At 35.6% G+C, this 19,094-nt stretch overlaps 1 long non-coding RNA gene across 1 annotated transcript in view; it reads left to right on the top strand.

The window, feature by feature from the left end:
- The window catches only part of LOC141288850 (uncharacterized), a 90,079-nt gene extending 76,058 nt beyond the window's left edge, over window positions 1-14,021 (top strand). The window contains exon 3 of the long non-coding RNA XR_012339751.1: window positions 11,609-14,021. This is a non-coding gene — a long non-coding RNA (uncharacterized lncRNA). The remainder of the gene's footprint in view (window positions 1-11,608) is intronic.
- The last annotated feature ends 5,073 nt before the right edge of the window (window positions 14,022-19,094 follow it).

The following is a 19,094-nucleotide window of genomic DNA, read 5'->3' as shown; positions in this document are numbered from 1 at the left end:
AACAAACGGAGCATAGCTTTTGCTTTTCAGTAAGATGTTCTCCACTGAGACTTCAGCGCCGGTGGCAACAGCATACACGTCGGACAACAGTTGCAGCATATTAAACAACTTCTGCAGTTCACATACAAATGCTCTGGACTTTGAACGCTTAGATGATCTGAAATCGGTACACATATACGCGCTCATTAAACTGGTTTATGTTGTAAAATCAAAGATCAACCAAAAGCTCTCAGATCAAAACCGTACAGCGTTACTAAGCGTGAGCAACAATTATTTTAAACAAGAGTGGACGGCTCTCGGTAATCGCGTGATGTTTGCCTGGACAGAATAAAATCCCTTGGCGTGAAAGTATTTTTGTCATCTTTGCACGCCATGCGGTAACTGGTTGTCATTGTCGCTGCGGCAGACGGAGAGCTGGGAGAGAACACTCGGCCTGTGCCAGTTGGCTCAAGCTCTTGAAAACAAGAGGCAGACGCTGCACGATTCTAATCTTAATCGTTCCAGACATGAAGGTCACTCTCGGCTGGACTCTCATGGCGCTCACACTGTTGTTTCTTCCATTAAGTAAAACGTCGATTCTACAACCTTAATACATCAACGGCGCTCATGTGAACAATAACAGATAAAACCGCAAACAGAAATTACCGGGGTCCAAGTACAATAATGTTGTATAATACCTTTAGTTATTCATAATTCATTGTCTAAAATAATAAAAATGCGCTGTTTTATTTAAATTATAAATTTAAATTTAAATTATATAAACATTCAATTTTACTGTTATATCGCCACCTACTGTCCAAGCTGGAGAAAACCATTCATTCTTCTCCTCCTTTTTATGGCACTGAAATCTGATTGGCTGAAAATACGCAATTGTCCAAGCACAGTTACTGTAAAGCTGCTTTGATGCTCTGAAGCTTTTGTGAAAAGCTCTATACAAATAAATAAATTAGCCTCCTGCTGGGCAACGATTAATCGCGATTAATCGCATCTAAAATAAAAGTTTCTGTGTACATAGTGTGTGTGTGTTGTGTATATTTATTATGTATATATATATATATATATATATATATATATATATATATATATATAAATACACACACATGCATGTATAATATATTTAAGAAAAATATGTTTATATATATAAAAATTATATGTATAAAAATATATGCATGTAAATACATGTAAATATATTTAAAATATATACTGTATGTGTATTTCTTATGCTCAGTCTATACACAGTACACACACACAAATATATTAACCAAAACTTATATTTTGGATGCAATTAATCACGATTCGTTGCACAGCGCTAAATCCACAATTCTAAGTCGCTTTGGATAAAAGTGTCTGCTAAATGAATAAATGTAAATGTAAAATAATATAATATAGTAACATAAATAATATACTTAAAACAGTCATTTTAGCCACCAACTGTCAGCCCCACAACTTTCGTAGGGTCTCCTCATGTCCTCTACAGTCTATATGTAGCAAACGTAATCAAAATTATTTATAACATTTATGGATTATAACCTTTTTTAGTAAAATAACCCCAGCATTATTCATTGGCTGTTCATTGGTACAGAATTAGTTCAATTTTTCAAAGTGAAAATAAATGGGGTGTTAGAGATCTTGAGTGCATGAGCCACGGAAACTATAATTATGATTAATCCATGGTTATGAAACACTTATTTCACATGGCTAATGAAACATATCTAAGTGACTAGAAAAAGTCTCTAGCACTACATATGCACCTTATTTTCCTGAGTACACAGGAAAATAGCTACATTTTGGGCTTTGTGGGCCATATTTCACATTTGTGACCCTGGACCACAAAACCAGTCATATGGGTAAATTTTTTTAAATTGAGATTTATACATCATCTGAAAGCTGATTAATAAGCTTTCCATTGATCTATGATTTGTTAGGATAATACAATATTTGCCATAGATAAAATAGATACAACTATTTTAAAATCTGGAATCTGAGGGTGCAAAAAAAAAAAAAAAAAAAAATCCGAAAAACGCCTTTAAAGTTGTCAAAATGAAGTTCTTATCAATGCATACTACTAATCAAAAATTAAGTTTTAATATATTTACAGTAGGAATTTTACAAAATATCTTCATGGAACATGATCTTTACTTGATATCCTAATGATTTTTAGGCATAAAAACTACACTTTTTGTATTGTTAGCTATTGCTGCAAATATACCTGTGCTACTTACAACTGGTTTTGAGGTCCAGAGTCACATTTCTCTCCTCCATGTACATTCAGTTTTCAGTTTTAAGGGAGATAAATAATTGTAATTGGAACCAGCTACTTGGATCCCTAAATATGCCCTCAGCACATTATATTTGGGAACTGATGCTGATCAAATTCAAAGTTTGTGTTATTATTGTGCATTACCTGAAACAATAAAGCAAGCCATCAGTTTTAATACAGGTGATTTATAGTAAGCAAAGTAAGTTGAAGTTCAGTTGTGCAAGAGGATTGGTGATCTGTGTCCCAAGTACACTGCTTCACTCAAGGGCATGGATGCGGTCCAGTGACAGAATAGAATTCCTTCCCGCTTGTGCGAGTCTGGGCTCAGCACACTCACATATTGTATTCAGGTTAAGTAACTGCAAGGATTTACACGCATACACTTACTTGGCTATTTATTCTTCATGAGCCAATCTAGTTCCTTCAATGGGCCTCGAGCACTTAGCGTGCCACACTCAAGATGGCGTCAGACTGAGCCTGCACTGAGCCTTCGCATTAATTACTCCACGTACAGTAAATATAAAAGGGGTTTATGATCAGCACACCGCGGTTCACATTTTTCTTTATCAGATATGACACACATTTCTAAATGAGCAGTCTTGATAATACCCAGGGCCTATTACCAGCAGCTCTTGCTCAGCACATTCTGACATTTATTTGAGTGTTAGACTAATAATGGCTAATGAGCTCCCAGTAACACGCACTCAAGACACCCATTAATGGAATTGTTGCTTAAGTGGAGGAAATATACATGCTCTGATGATTAATCTCTCCCTTTCGCTCTTGCTCTCCCTCTCTCACACACACACACACACACACACACACACACACACACACAAAAGCCCACATAAAACTGAGTATAATGTAAGCTCTGTAGGTACAGGACAGCTTATGTATATAGGGAAACTAAACGTCCCCCAAAAAAAGGGGGAAAAGAGAAAGGCTGCTTTTTCTTATGCTCAATACACGTTATGTAGTTAAATCAGTATTTATTGTGTTTGTTGAATGGCTTAGTAAATTGCAATATTCAGTCTCAAACATGACAGTCTTAAAATATATATTTGAAATGGTTTTTGATCCTGTAGCTTTCTGAAAACACTTTTGGCTGTCTGGAAGTCTCCTAGCAACAGCAAACAAAGGCAGGGCACATTTCAAGTTTCCCGCGGTGCGGCCAGTCCAGCGCTGTCTTTGATCTTGACTGGGAAAATAGCTGAGTGGGCACTACTGGCATTTTCCTTTCATTTCCCCCTCCTCCTATCGCCCTCCCTGTTCCCAAAGCCCTCGAAATACCCCAATTTTCATCTGCCCCGAAAAGCTAGCACCCCTTTTAATCGCCCATGTCCAAGCGTTTCATTGAATCAGCACATTGTTTTTTGGTCAGGTTTGACAATGTGCTTTAAAAAAGCATTAGCTTGAGTGAAGTGCACAAAGAAATGATTTTATTGCTTTGGATACACAGGATGGTGTATTTTACCCTACAACTAAACATGGTGTTATTGGGGTTACTCGCAAACGTACCGTCTCCTTTTATCCTGTTTTTCTCTGTCTTAGTCAGTTTGATTTGCGCAAATCTCCTCATTTTGCTTTTTTCCTTATCCTTCTCTGACACATTAAGCTTTGTATTTTTTGATAGAGCTAGGACTGCTTATCTCCTAAGAAACTTGGGACGCCCGCAGCTCGCTAGACAAATAATAGAGCTGCAGTGGATTTTCAGGGTCATGGGGCACCCACAGAGCTGTCTTATTTAGAATTTTACATAAAGTGAAATGTGTATTGAAAACATTTTTGAAGTTAATGCTCACAGAGAAATAATGCTTTGCTGGTATGTCCTGTGGTGTGAAAAAAAAAAAATAGTGTGTTCCGACAACGTAAGTAAACAAAAGCAGGGATATCAAGAACAATATCTGTAGGCTATGGAATATTATAACATCCCACAGAGTTAAGTTTGCAAGAAAAATAAAAAAATGGAATCATAATATACAGGGCGAAGAGGGAAAAAAATCTAAACAAACTCTTCATTGTTTTGGTGTAATTTGCTGTAACTGATGTTTCTATTTATGACAGAGACAGTCATTTAGGTTGCTTTAATGTCGCTCTTGGTTTTTGTGGTTAGTGTAATGCCTGAATCTGTTACTATTTATTGTCTAAAAAATTTCATTTGTCTTTTTAGGTCTTTGTTTTTGACAAAGCCATACGGACTCGATAAACCCTTTTGCATGTGAGCAAGTCGCATTTCTCATTCTGTCAGTGAATGGTACTGTTTTATTTTCTTCTCGTTTTGTTAGAGGTGCTTTGGGGTTGTGTGAGGCCATCCTGAGTCCTGAACAAACACGCGAAAGGTCATTTGAGGTGTACATGACATTTTAGAAAAGAGAAAACAATTATGATACAGAAGGCATGGGGGTGGGAAGACTTCAATTCCCTAATTGGGGTTCAAAGTGGGATTAAATATGACCATTTTTGTCCCTATGCCACACATTTTATTTATATAACTGTGAAGTCTGTTCAGGGACCCAACATTTTTTAACCATGAAGTGTGTCATTTGCCAGGGGAAGCAAACGTGAGACAGAATTCCCACCCCCAATCCGTCTGTAAGCATCTTGTTTCCAAGAGGCAAGGTGGGAACATTTAGTATTGTCAACCAGCAGTTGAGTCCTGTTGGAAGAATGACCCTATACTCCAGGGCATAGTCCGTGCCGAAAAGCACTAGTAGGCTAATCGGCTGCGCCACCTCCTTGACATAGCTTTTCAACGGCCTCATTTGCTTATCATTTAAAATTTCTGCCCATAATTCTCAGCAGCTAAATAAGCCTGATTATCCTCAGTGATTAAGACATCCTCTGTCAGAACAGCATGCGGTGCTGTAGCATCCCGGAGCCCTTCTATTCTGCTAAGACTGAGGCTGAGGCAGAGGTTTGATTTTGGGTGGTTAATGGTTTTGGCTGAAAAAATCTGCCTGTTAACAGCTAAAAATTCTTAATGATCTCCTCAGGCTTATATTATCCTAATAAACTACAATTCAGCTTCTTGGTCCATATGACTATTTCCCAAAGGGAAAAGCATCCTCGGAAAACGAAAAAAACTCTAGCAACAGCAACGCTGGAACCTCCAAGTGTGGTCAGGCCTTGTTTATGTAGTGAAACCCCATCATCGAGTTCCAAACATCCTCACTCACGAATGCTTTGAAGAGCTTGTGAGGTCAGGTTTTAAATTATGGCGTGTTCCCACACAGCGTCCTCACTCTCCACTAGTGCAAATCCATTTGCCACACAATGCATTTCAAATCAAAGCTGCATCACCATAAGGCGCCTTAGGAGACATTAAGCCATACTATGTTACTTTCATGTACGATAGCATGGCTCCTGTATGCTTTGAAGTGCTCTCTTTTTTTAATGCCTTATTAATAATACCATACAGGCTACCTCTGACTCTTTGGATGCTGTTTTCCTTCACTCTCTTCTCAGTCTTTAATGCAAGTCTTCGGGGCTGTGTTTATGGACTGGTGATTAGAGGGCATATAGACTACTAGATGAGGGGGCAAAAAGGGGCTCAAGAACGCAGGTGACATGTCTTGTGCTGTCTCTTGCATTTTTTTTAATCTGCTTTTTCCCAGTGTTATAGCAGAACCAGGGGGAATGGTAGGATTTTTCATCCTGCTCAGAATATGTGCTTATAAACTGATGTGTGTGTAAACATAAATGCGGACTTAAATAGCATAGGGTGAGATATTTGCATGCATTTGTACTGCTTTCTTTACTATTTGTTTTACTGTTGCTGTTTGTTGTCTCAATGCAGATCAGATGTCTCATTTGTATTTATATGTAAAAGGATAAAATTTCTTTTTAAACATAAAATCACATTGCTTTAAAGGGATAGCTTACCCAAAAATGAAAACTCTCCTCATTAGCTAATGCTTAAGTTGTTCCAAACCTGTATGAGTTTCTTTCTTCTGAGAAGATATTTTGAAGAATATTGGTATTGACTTCCATAGTACATAAAAAGCCATTGACATACTATGGAAGTCAATGGCTACCGTCAACTGTTTTGTTATCAACATGCTTTAAAATATCTTTCCCCCCCAAAAAAAAACTAAATAAAAAAATCACAAATTACTCACCCGCATGTCGTTCCAAACCTGTAGGACTTTCTGTCTTATGCAGAAACAAAAGAAGATATTTTTAAGAATGTTGGTATTGACTTCCAAAGTATGAAAAAAAAATTGTGGAAGTCAATGGGTACCATCAACTGGTTGGTTACCAACATGCTTCAAAATATCTTCTTACTCCAATAAATAAATACATAAATAAATAAAATCACTAATTACTCACCCGCATGTCCTTCCAAACCTGTATGACTTTCTGTCTGATGCAGAACACAAAAGAAGATATTTTGAAGAATGTTAATATTAACTTCCAAAGTATGAAACCAAAATAAAATAAAAATACGTGGAAGTCAATGGCTACCATCAACCGTTTGGTTACCAACATGATTTAATATATCTTCTTCCCCTCCCCTGCCAAAAAATAAAATAAAATAACAAATTACTCACCTGCATGTCATTCCAAACCTGTATGACTTTCTGTCTTATGCAGAATACGAAAGAGGATATTTTGAAGAATGTTTGTATTGACTTCCAAAATGTAAAACAAAATTAATTAATAAATTGTGTAAGTCAAAGGCTACCATCAACTGTTTAATTAACAACATGCTTTAAAATATCTTCTTGCCCCCCCAAAAATCACAAATTACTCACCTGCATGTCCTTTCAAACCTGTATGACTTTTGTATGTCTTACACAGAACACAAAAGAAGATATTTTGAGGAATGTTGACTTCCAAAGTATAAAAAAGAAATAAATTGTGGAAGTCAATGGCTACCATCAACTGATTCAATACAACCCCCCCCTTCAAAAAAATAAAAAAAATAAAATAAAATCACACAAAAAAAAATTGACTTTCAAAGTATGAAAAAAAAAAGAAAAAAGAAGAAGAATTCTGGACGTCAATGGCTCATCTGTCATCTGTTTGGTTACAAACATGATTCAATATACCCCCCCCCCCCAAAAAATAATAAAATAAAATAAAATAAAATCACAAATTCCTTCAAAGTCATTCCAAACATGTATGACTTTCTGTCTTATGCAGAACACAGAAGAAAATATTTTGAGGAATGTTGGTATTGACTTACAAAGTATGAAAAAAAAAGAAAAAAAAAAAAAGGTGGATGTCAATGGCTACCGTCAACTGTTTGGTTACAAACATGATTCAATATATCCCCCCTCCCCCAAAAAATAAAATAACAAATTACTCGCCTGCATGTAATTCCAAACCTGCATGACTTTCTGTCTTATGCAGAACACAAAAGAAGATATTTTGAGGAATGTTGACTTCCAAAGTATAAAAAAAAAATTGTGGAAGTCAATGGCTACCGTCAACTGATTCAATACAACCCCCCCCCCCCCCTTCAAAAAAATAAAAAATAAAATAAAATCACAAATTGGCATTGACTTTCAAAGTATGAAAAAAAAAAAAAAGAATAATTCTGGACGTCAGTGGCTCATCTTTCATCTGTTTGGTTACAAACATGATTCAATATACCCCCCCCCCAAAAAAAAATAATAAAATAAAATAAAATAAAATCACAAATTCCTTCAAAGTCGTTCCAAACACGTATGACTTTCTGTCTTATGCAGAACACAGAAGAAGATATTTTGAGGAATGTTGGTATTGACTTCCAAAGTATGAAAAAAAAAAGAAAAAAAAAGGTGGATGTCAATGGCTACCGTCAACTGTTTGGTTACAAACATGATTCAATATATCCCCCCTCCCCCCAAAAATAAAATAACAACAAATTACTCGCCTGCATGTAATTCCAAACCTGCATGACTTTCTGTCTTATGCAGAACATAAAAGAAGATATTTTGAAGAATGTTGGTATTGACTTCCAAAGTATGAAAAAAAAAGAAAAAAAAAAGGTGGATGTCAATGGCTACCGTCAACTGTTTGGTTACAAACATAATTCAATATATCCCCCCTCCCCCAAAAAATAAAATAACAAATTACTCGCCTGCATGTAATTCCAAACCTGCATGACTTTCTGTCTTATGCAGAACACAAAAGAAGATATTTTGAAGAATGTTGGTATTGACTTCCAAAGTATGAAACAACAGCAAAATTGTGGAAGTCAATGGCTACCGTCAACTGTTTGGTTACCAACAAGCTTTAAAATATCTTCTTTCTCCAAAAAATAAATAAAATCACAAAGTACTCACCCGCATGTCGTTTCAAACATGTATGACTTTTCTGTCTTATGCAGAACACAAAAGAAGATATTTTGGAGAATGTTGGTATTGACTTCCAAAGCATGAAAAAAAAAAAATTGCAAGTACTGTCCACTGTTTGGTTACCAACATGCTTCAAAATATCTTCTTTCCCAAAAAAATTAATACATAAGTAAATGAAATCACAAATTACTCACCTTCATGTCGTTCCAAACATGTATGACTTTCTGTCTGATGCAGAACACAAAAGAACATATTTTAAAGAAGGTTGGTATTGATTTCCAAAGTATGAAACAAAAAAGTGTGGAAGTCAGTGGCTACCGTCAACTGTTAGTTACCAACATGCTTCAAAATATCTTCTTTCCAAAAAATAAATAAATAAATAAATAAAACATTTAAAAAAAAAAACATTTTAAAATCAGTAAGATTTTTAATGTTTTTTAAAGTCATTTCTTATGCTCATCAAGGCCGCATTTATTTGATCAAAAATACAGAAAAAATGTTGGAAACAGTTGTGATGCTTAATATTTGGAAACTGTGATACTTTTTTCAGGATTCTTTGATCAATAAAAGGTTAAAAAAACAGAATTTATTTAAAATAGAAAGGTTTTCTAACAATATACACTACTGTTCAAAAGTTTGAGGTCAGTACATTTTTATTGTCTTTTTTAAAAGAAATTAATACGTTTATTCACCAAGGATGTGTTGAAATAATAAGAAATTATAGCATAGATTTGCATTGTTAGAAAAGATTTATATTTTGAATAAATGCTGTTCTATCCTGAAAAAAACAATCACAGATTCCAAAAACAAATATTTGACAGCACAACTGTTTCCAATATTGATCATTTTAATAATAATTCAGCATATTAGAATGATTTCTGAAGGATAATGTGACACTTAAGGCTGGATTAACGGTAACACTTTATAATAACGTTCAGTTGTAAGTCTTTTATAAGTGATTAGTTAATGATGAAATAATAATTTACAAAACATTCACAAATGATTATTAAGTGATATGCTAACAATTTGTGTATGTTTTGTTAATTCATTTACAAGTCATTTACAAATTAATTTACAAGTAATTAGTTAATGATGAACTAATTATTTACAAAACATGACTATGTGTTTATAAATTATGAATAAGTGATATGTTCATTTTATTGTAAGTACTATGCTGATTTGCCCATCTGTCGTAAATTATCTGAAAAATGGCATGTCATGAAATAATCAAACAGATCCTTAGTAAATGGTTAAAAATGACTAGTTAACCCCTTAACTGTCACCCCCATTTTTTAAGTTTATCCAAACTTAAATTGTAATTCATGAACACTTTGGATCTAATGTAGGTATCTTTTTAAAGAAAACAATCAGCAGATTACTGCAGAAGCAGAATAAAAAAAAGTATTAACAAATTACAGAAGTTTAAATTTACTGTAAAGAGAATACACTGTACAATTTTTATTATATTTTATATAAAATACATATTGTACATAACAGGTTTTATCCTAAATTTGATATCAGTTTGAAGTCTTACATCTAAATAAGTTATTCCAAATTTGAAGTGATATGAAAAAAATTGAGGTTCCTGTGAAAGTTTGTTTAGGGTGTTATAAAATACTAAATAACCTTATATAATTCATACACTACATGGTGCATAGTGCATTAGTGCATAAGTACATAGTGAATAAGTGCAGAGTGTATAGTGCGTCATTTGGGGCGCAGCTTATGTTTGCCAGAGAAGACATCTTTACCCTCACCAGTCAGCCCTTACATTGCAGTACACACTTCAAAGTATTCAAAAGCTGTTGATGAATAAATAATGAATAAATCATTAACAAATCTTTTTGCATCCCCTAATCTAAAGTGTAAACTACTCATCAGTCGTAAATGTTTTACAAACCTGTCGTTTACAGGTTGTGTGGGCATCAGGTGGGTATTACACACTGGGTGAAAGACCTTTGAAAAATGAGTAAAACATTTACAACTGATGAATTGTTTACACTTCAGATTAGGGGATGCAGAAAGATTTGTAAGTGATTTATTCATGATCTTCGGTGAAGGATAAACATTTAAATGATTGATATTTTAATTATTTGTAAGTGACAAATAATATATTAACTAGTAACATATTAACCACTTACTAAGGATCTGTTTGATTATTTCATGACCTGCTATTTTTTAAAGATAAATTACGACAGATTTGTAAATTGTTAGCCTATTACTTAATAATCATTTGTGAACGTATAATCATGTTTTGTAAATTATTAGTTCATCATTATCTAATCACTTGTAAATGATTTATAACTTAATCTACAAAACATATATAAAAATACTAACACATCACTTATTAATCACTTATGAATGCATAGTGATGTTTTCCAAATGATTAGTTCATCATTAACTAATAACTTGTAAATAACTTGTAAATGAATTAGCAAAATATACACAAATTGTTAGCATATCACTTATTAAACATTTATGAATGTTTTGCAAATCATTATTTTATCATTAACTAACCACTTATAAATGACTTACAACTGAACGTTATTATAAAGTGTTACCAAAACGGTATTTTATATTGTGATAACATTTTGCAATATTACAGTTTTTCTCTGTATTTTCGATCAAATAAATGCAGCTTTGATGAGTATAAGAGACTTCTTTAAAAAACTTTTGAGAGTGTATGTGTGTGTGTATGTATATATATATATATATATATATATATATATATATATATATATATATATATATATATATATATATAGTCCAAAAATTTGTCACAATTTACTCACCCGCATATTGTTCCAAATCTATGACTTTCTTTCTTAGGCACAAAAGAAGATATTTTTAAAGAATGTTTCAAAGAATACAAAGAGTTTTCAAAGAGTTTTCATTTTGGAGTGAACTAACCCTTTAAATGACAATATTAATATTTTTTTCCTTTTGATTGCTTGAAGCTCATTGACACCTTTAATACCTGCGTAAAATAAGTATAACGTAACTTGCAGAGCAGCATCACTAGTTGCAGTAGAGATTAATTGTTTTACCCCTCTTGATCCGCCAGCTCTTCCACGTCCGTCTGCCATGAGGCAGGCGTTCCAGTTTGGCTGCTGAAAGCTGGCCTCGCTGAACCGCGGGGTCAGCGCACCTCCAGCGCTACTCCAGCTTGCGCTTCATCCTCTACCGCACCGGGGGCACCTGGCACCCCTCCCTACCATGGCAGGCCAGATCAATGGTAAGTTCCATTCGAGCAGAATGACCGGAGGTCGGCATCAAAGGCCCCCCGCTTGTCTCGCTGCCACCTGGAGCTCAGCGAGGGTCATGGGCCGCCTGGGCCACCACTGCCTCCTCTTCTCTTCAGCTGGCTGTGTATGCTGACTGGGACCCGGGCAGGGTATGAGTTGGCTCTGCCCCGGCCTAGCAGCCCACATGGGGAGAGGGCCAGAGGTCAAGCCCATCAGAGCACTTTGCTTCATCTGATGAGAGGATCTGGTCTGGTTTTAATGAGGCAACACTGATTCCACATCTCTTTACGCATGTGAGCAGACCTAATGTGTGGATTGTAGTAGATGTAATGCTGAGATTTGCTTTTCAGTCACAGGACGCAGAGAGAGCATCTAAGCCGTTTCCAGGTGTATTATAATATTAAAACTAAAATCTCATGTTGCATATTCACTTTAAAGCGATCTCTGGTTTCACTTTAAAGCTTTGAGTTTCTTTCTTCTGCAGAACACAGAAGAAGATGTTTTGTAAAAATGCCTCAATGTCCAAAAGAAAAAAACAATTGAAACATTCTTCAAAATGTCTTCTGTTTTTGTTCAGCTGAAGAAAGAAAGTCTTACGGCTTTGGATGACAATGAGATTTAAAAATGTTAATTTCAGCAAGCCAATTATTGTAGAACATATATTTATTCATACAACGTTTCCCATATGAACACTGTGGCTCCCTTCAGCAAAATGTTGGTCATATGGTGAAAGAACAGGCAATTATTTTCATGCAGCTGTCAATACTCTGAACGGGCTAATACAGTCTAATTAAATGTCATTTCTTGGGCCACTAATGAAAATGAACAACTCAGAGGGGTTTTTAATATCGCTGTGAAGCGCTTCAACTGCCGGAGCCCTGCCGTCGACGACTTGATCCTTCTATGTCCCTTACTTGTGTGATGAGGGATGAAAGGGGACGCAATGAGAGACACAGAGAGAAAGAGAGAAAAAAGGCAAGTTTGGCAAGTGGAGGAGTGAAGGGGGAGACAGATGGCGTGAAGTCTGCATCTCTTTGGCGTTGGGCTCATGGCGCTAAAATCCTCCCTCTCACACATTCCAACAAATCCAACCAGGAGGCTCAGGAGTATGTTCCACTGCTCTCGAAATGAAGCATCTGACCAGGATAGAGCCACGCGCACACACACTTTCTCACTGTCTCTCTCCCTCTTTCACACACACGCACACATACATTCACACACTGTCAGTCACCCGTAACCTATCCAGAAGTTTACATTTTTATTAGTATGTCACCCGTTCCGGAGTTTATTGGCTTGTTAAAATAGGACGCTTTGGGAGTTGGGGAAGAGAGAACATGGGGCCATGACTGGAAATATTGCAGTGGAGAAAAGGAGACCAAGTGCCATTCAAGTGTAAAATCTCATTGAGTAAACATGGGGCCAAGGCATGGAAACAGAGTGCGTTCAATCCATTCGCGGCAGAAGAAATGAGCTTTGCAGTTAGTCACGCTAGCCACCACATTAGCCTGTGCTCCTGATAAGTTTCCTGCCAGTTAGTCCCCGCCAGTTTGGACTCAAGTTGTACGTCTTTTTAATTGGCGCCTCGAAAATAAAAGTATATGAAGTTGATCTGCTTGGCGTATACATGTGATCTATCAGTCAACCGAGCTTCTGTTCTGTGCCTCGCTGCGGTTTTACAAAGCAGTGAAGCTTTATTTTAACCTATCGCTATATTTTATTTCTCATTTAGCTGAAATGTACCGCTAATAGCTGTTGACATATAAAACGACCATGTGTTCCTCCTGTCAGCCAGATGCAAAAGGCACAGATGGGCTTCTTTTTTTTTCCCCAAATGGAGCTCTTGATAGCAGACAATTAATGTGCCTTTGATTGCGCTCTACAGTACTCTCCCATTGATTCTGGAAAATGTATTCATTGAAGGCATATGATCAGCCACGGATGAATCTTGTCAGATGTGCCAAATCACAAATGAAACGCTTTAGTGCCTCTCCCTCCAACCTCCAGGGCTAAGAGCTCTTGCACGACACGCACGCGCACACGCGCACACGCAGCTCTTTTCCTCTCTCGCTGGTTCTCTATCTCTCTCGCTCACTCTCTAGATGGATGGCTGAGTTCTGCCTTCTGTTTGCGCTGCCATACTAATGAATGAGTCAGCTGGGAATATGTAATACTGTGAAAAGGTCACCGGAGGCATGTGTATCACATTACTGTTAATGATAATAAAAAGAACAATCTGTGCAAATCCATCTTTGAAGTCATTTTTATTCCTTCCTACTGTGAGTGATTTTATCTGTCATTACTCTTCTCCTTTCTGTTGTGGGCTGGTGGATACGCAGGGAAAATGCACTGTAAAATGATCACAGGATTTGTCTCTCAGCGTATCTGTTTCACTGATCCACAGTTATCGGCCCGAGCGTTGTGATGAAAATGAGGATCACTGCCTTGAAGCAGCATTATGCAAAAAAGGGGTAGGTCACCCCAAAATGGAAATCAAACCTGTATGACTTCGCAAGAACATCTCATTTGTGTACCAGAAGAACGCAAGTCATCAAAATGTCATTTTGGAGTGAACTATCCCTTTAAAATGAGAAAAAAGCTTTGAATCAAAGCATTAATTCAGACCAGGAGACCTTTTTCATGAATGCATCTTCAAGTCTGCATGTAATGGCTATGCATCCTCTTCTGTAATAAATGTGTAATAATATGTGACCCTGGACCACAAAACCATTCTTAAATACTTTTACAGATACAAAAATCTATTATTAAGTATTAATTAAAGATCATGTTCCATGAAGATATTATGTAAATTTCCTACCATAAATATATCAAAACTTAATTTTTGATTAGCAATATGCATAGCTAAGAACTTTGGACAACTATAAAGGCGATTTTGTTAATATTTAGATTTTTTTTGCACCCTCAGATGTGCTCAGATTCCACATTTTTTAATAGTTGTATCTCTGCCAAATATTGTCCTATTCTAACAAACAATACATCAATGGAAAGCTTATTTATTCAGGTCTTATTTACTTATTTCAGGTGATAAGTCTCAATTTAAAATAATTGACCCTTATGACTAGTTTTGTGCTCCAGGTTCACGTATGCATCCTGAATTCTGAAATAATAAAGCTTGTTTCGCTGTATTAACCTCTTTTCTCCAGCTAAAACCGCACCACACGTCCATCAGTCACAGCTCGCGTGCACAAATCTCTTTAACGCTCATTATTATTTCATCTCTCATAATGGAGGAAGATATATGTGGTTAGCAGTGGTGAGCTTTCTTGAGCTATTACAGTTTATGGTGGTCAGAGTATTGCTTTACCGATTTCCTTTGCATTATAGATGGCAGCAGAACTGTAATTGTGTTAAATTACTCGACTGGAGGCGGCTTTTGATCTCCAGCTGGATGTGGAATGCCATGTTGCATAGAAGTCATACATTAAGCAGTTGGTCAGTGATTGAAAGGTAATTGTAGTGCTACACATCACATTCTGTACTCACACGGCGAAGGCCGGGGCGATAAAAGGGTTCGCATCTGCATATGTTATTTGAGCTCTCTCTCTCTTTCCTTAACCCTTCTGTTTTTCACTCACACTCTTCCTATGTCACTCTCATTCACTTTCTCTCTCTCTCTCTGTCTCTCAATCTGCCCCCTTCCCCCTTCCATCTTTTTCATCTCTCACCATCTCTCTCTCCCCCACTGTCCCTCTCTATGAAACATACACCCACACACACACATATAAAGATGACTGTCTCTGTGCTCTTTCAGGTTATGGAGGTTTTTTTCTTCCCCTGTGCCACGGTGACCTCATCCTGGGAAATTGAGCACTTTCTGATTGAAAATAGTGCCTGTAATTAAGAGCATTCACTATTTGTTACCACTTGGCATTACATTAGTATGCAAAGCTGGCAGCCGCCTAATCTGGGGAAAAACGTTTGTTTCCTTAATTGCCCTCTTAGGACAAATGTGTGGGAGGGGAAATGAAACACTAACGTGCCATAGGAGGAATGAGGCCTGGTGTGAGTAGAGGATGTGGCTCCCTGACATAGAGGTTAAACCTTTAAACCCAACTAATGGGACCAGAGACAACAAACATATACATATATAAGAATAGAAGGGAAGATGGATACATTTGACTTGTTTTCATTCAAACAAGCATTAGAACTTAACATGAAGTAAAGCTAGTAACCTTATTCATGACTGTAAAAGAGCAAGACACAAGTGTTTTATTAATGCATAACCTTATGTTGGGGTTAGAGATTTTGGTAACACTTTATTTTAAGGTGTCCTTGTTACACATGCCTCGTGTACTTATTATAATAACTATTAAGTATGTATAATTACATCCAAGTAACCCTAAGACAAACCCTAACCTTAACCATATAGTGAGTGCATGTGGTTAATAAATAGCCTATTACTCAGTACTTAAATGTATAATTATACTGTAACAAGAACACATTCAAATAAGGTGTACACGCTTATAAATAAAGGTTCCAAAAGGATGTTTTTGCACCATTTTTGGTTCCCAAAATAACTTTTCAGTGAACAGTTCCTAAAATAACTATTTTGAAGAACATTTTAAAAATCTAAAGAACCTTTTTCAACTATAAAGAACCTTTTTTTTGCATTTGAAAGGTTCCATGGATGTGGCAGGTTCTTCATAGAACCATTGATGATAATAAAGAAATTTTATTTTTGAGTGTAACCAAGATTTCTTTGTCTCTTCTTTTGGTCACAAGTAACCTGAACTTTCACCACAGTAAATCGGTCATCATTACTCACCCTCAAGTTATTCCAAATCTGTGTGACTTGTTTAATTCTAAAGGAGAAATTCTGAAGAATTGAGCTGATTTTTTCCCCATGCAATTGTGATAATTGGTGATTGGGGTCCTAAGCTTGAAAGCTTCCTTCGTATGATCCGTATGATATCTGTGTGTAAAAATACACAAAAGGTCTATTTACAATGAACTATAGTCAGTGAGTGGAACTGGCCAGGTGGATTTGTGAATGGCTGGCTTTTGCGAGTCATATCGTCTAATTCATCAAAAAAGTCTGACTCAAAAGAATGATTTGGGGATCATAAAAAGTGATATTGGAATGTTGAGATTTTCAGTCAACAGGAACTTCGGTAACACTTTCTATGAAGCCCGTATTTATAATACATTATAAGGGTATTCTTAAGGCATTATAATGAATACATAATGCATTATAAAAAACCTTATAATATGTTATATCATCTCATGAGTATTCATAAGAACAGTTTTAATGTATTATAATTTGTACTTTTTTGTGGTTATAGCTTTTAAGAGTATGATTACCTCCTCATAGTTATAACATATTATAAGTCTCATATCTTGCCATCTTTCTCATGTCACTTTACTTAAAGCATACAAAGACCACTTATAAGTAATTATAATAATATTTCCCAAAGAACCCTAAGATTAGGTATCAGTTTAGATAAATGTGTAATATGAACAGTTGGATGATTTTGATGGTACCCTTCAGACAGCTTTTGATAAGTAACTCATGTCAGCTAGCAGTAATTGTTATTATGCTGAATATATGCTAACACTAAATTTCGATGTTTCCCCAAAAGACAAACTATGTTACATTATAAGTAACTTTGCAAGTACATGAACATTCTACCTAGCCCAACCATAACCTAAGCCTACTACTACTCTAAGGAGTGTTAGTTGGCATGTAGTTAGAAAGTTTAAGCTTATAGTCAATAGACTTAGGGGACCATCAAAATAAAATGTAATATAATGTAAAAAAAATAAATGTAATATGATATAGTCCATTATAAATTAAGAAGATTTAATATGCCATTCATTGTGTGTTATAAATGATCATAATCTTAAAAGTTATAACCTCAAATACTCAAGTATTATAATGTATTATAATTGTTGTTATGATTATTCATGAGATGGTATAACATATTATAAGGTTTCTTATAATGCATTATGCATTTATTATAATGCCTTAGAAATACCCTTATAATGTGTTATAAATAGGGGCTTCATAAAGTGTTACCGGAACTTCTTTACTTTTTTTATGAGCCAGGACTGCACCATAAGACAAACATGGCCCAGAAGGCTATATATACAGTCAAACCACAGTTTCGCTAAAATGGTAATAAAATATGACAAAAACTGAAGAGTTACAGTGTGTCAGAACAAAGTCATCTTGATAATGTCAGATTACTTTCATAGAAAGGTATATAACAAAACATGGTCAGGTCAAAGTGTCAAATCAAAAGTTTGGGCCCAAATGTTTATCAGTTTTACTGGTAGTCCACTGTATGAATAATTTTTGGGTATAATATGTCACTGTTTACTTTATTTTGCTATCCTCACTTACATAAATGAACTGTAGTGTCCTGCACTCACTAGTAAAAAAATTGTAAAAATAAAAATGTATATCTGGTGTCTGAATAATTTTTGGTTTGACTGTGTATATATATATCTGTTTATATATACAGTATATGTATATTCTTGTATGGCTTCAGACAACCAATACATCTAAAATAATACTTTTTTCATAGTTTTATGGAGTAATTCTAATGTTCAAAGTTTGTTTATTTCTTTTTTCTTTTCTTTTTTACTAAAGAAAGAAAGTCATACAGGTTTGGAACAACATGAGAGCAAATGATGACAGAATTTTTATTTTTAGTTGAGCTCTCATTAAAGCATGCCAATGTTCAAAGAAAATGGTAATAAAAGTACAGTTTGCATTTTGTACGAGCAATTAGTTCATTCTTAAATGCTTATTATTTGAGTATTTTGTACCAGAATTGTTGTTGCTGCAATCTCAGCACTCAGGAAAACAAATCTGACAACCAGAGAGAAAAATAGAAGAAATACACCAAATGTTGCAACATCTGTACTAAACAATGTGCAGGTAAACTGATAACACAACAAATTGCTTTTGTTTGTTTGTAGCTCACAGCGGGCAGTTTACTTTCCAGCTCGCTCATTCAGTACAACACATCTTTTGCAAGATCTCTTGGGTATGTCCTCAGTTCTGAATCAACTTTTTGATGAATTCTTAATATTTTCACTCTGACAATAACACTTGAGTCCTACATTAAAAATCTTATCCAAAACATCCAGAAAACACCAGAGACTTCTAACACTGACAGTGGTAACACAAACATCTAACAGCAGATTTGAGAACAACAGTTCTACGGTGATGGGAATCTGCAATCTATATCCATGCTCAGAGGTAAGTTAACTATAATGGTTTATGTTTATGTGTGGCCCTGGACCACAAAACCAGTCATAAGGGTCAATTTTTTGAAACTG

This window comes from Garra rufa, chromosome 16 (assembly GCF_049309525.1).
Source record: "Garra rufa chromosome 16, GarRuf1.0, whole genome shotgun sequence".
NCBI classification, from domain to species: domain Eukaryota; kingdom Metazoa; phylum Chordata; class Actinopteri; order Cypriniformes; family Cyprinidae; genus Garra; species Garra rufa.
Note: the sequence above shows the minus strand (reverse complement) of the source record. Positions and strands in the feature narration are given on the sequence as shown.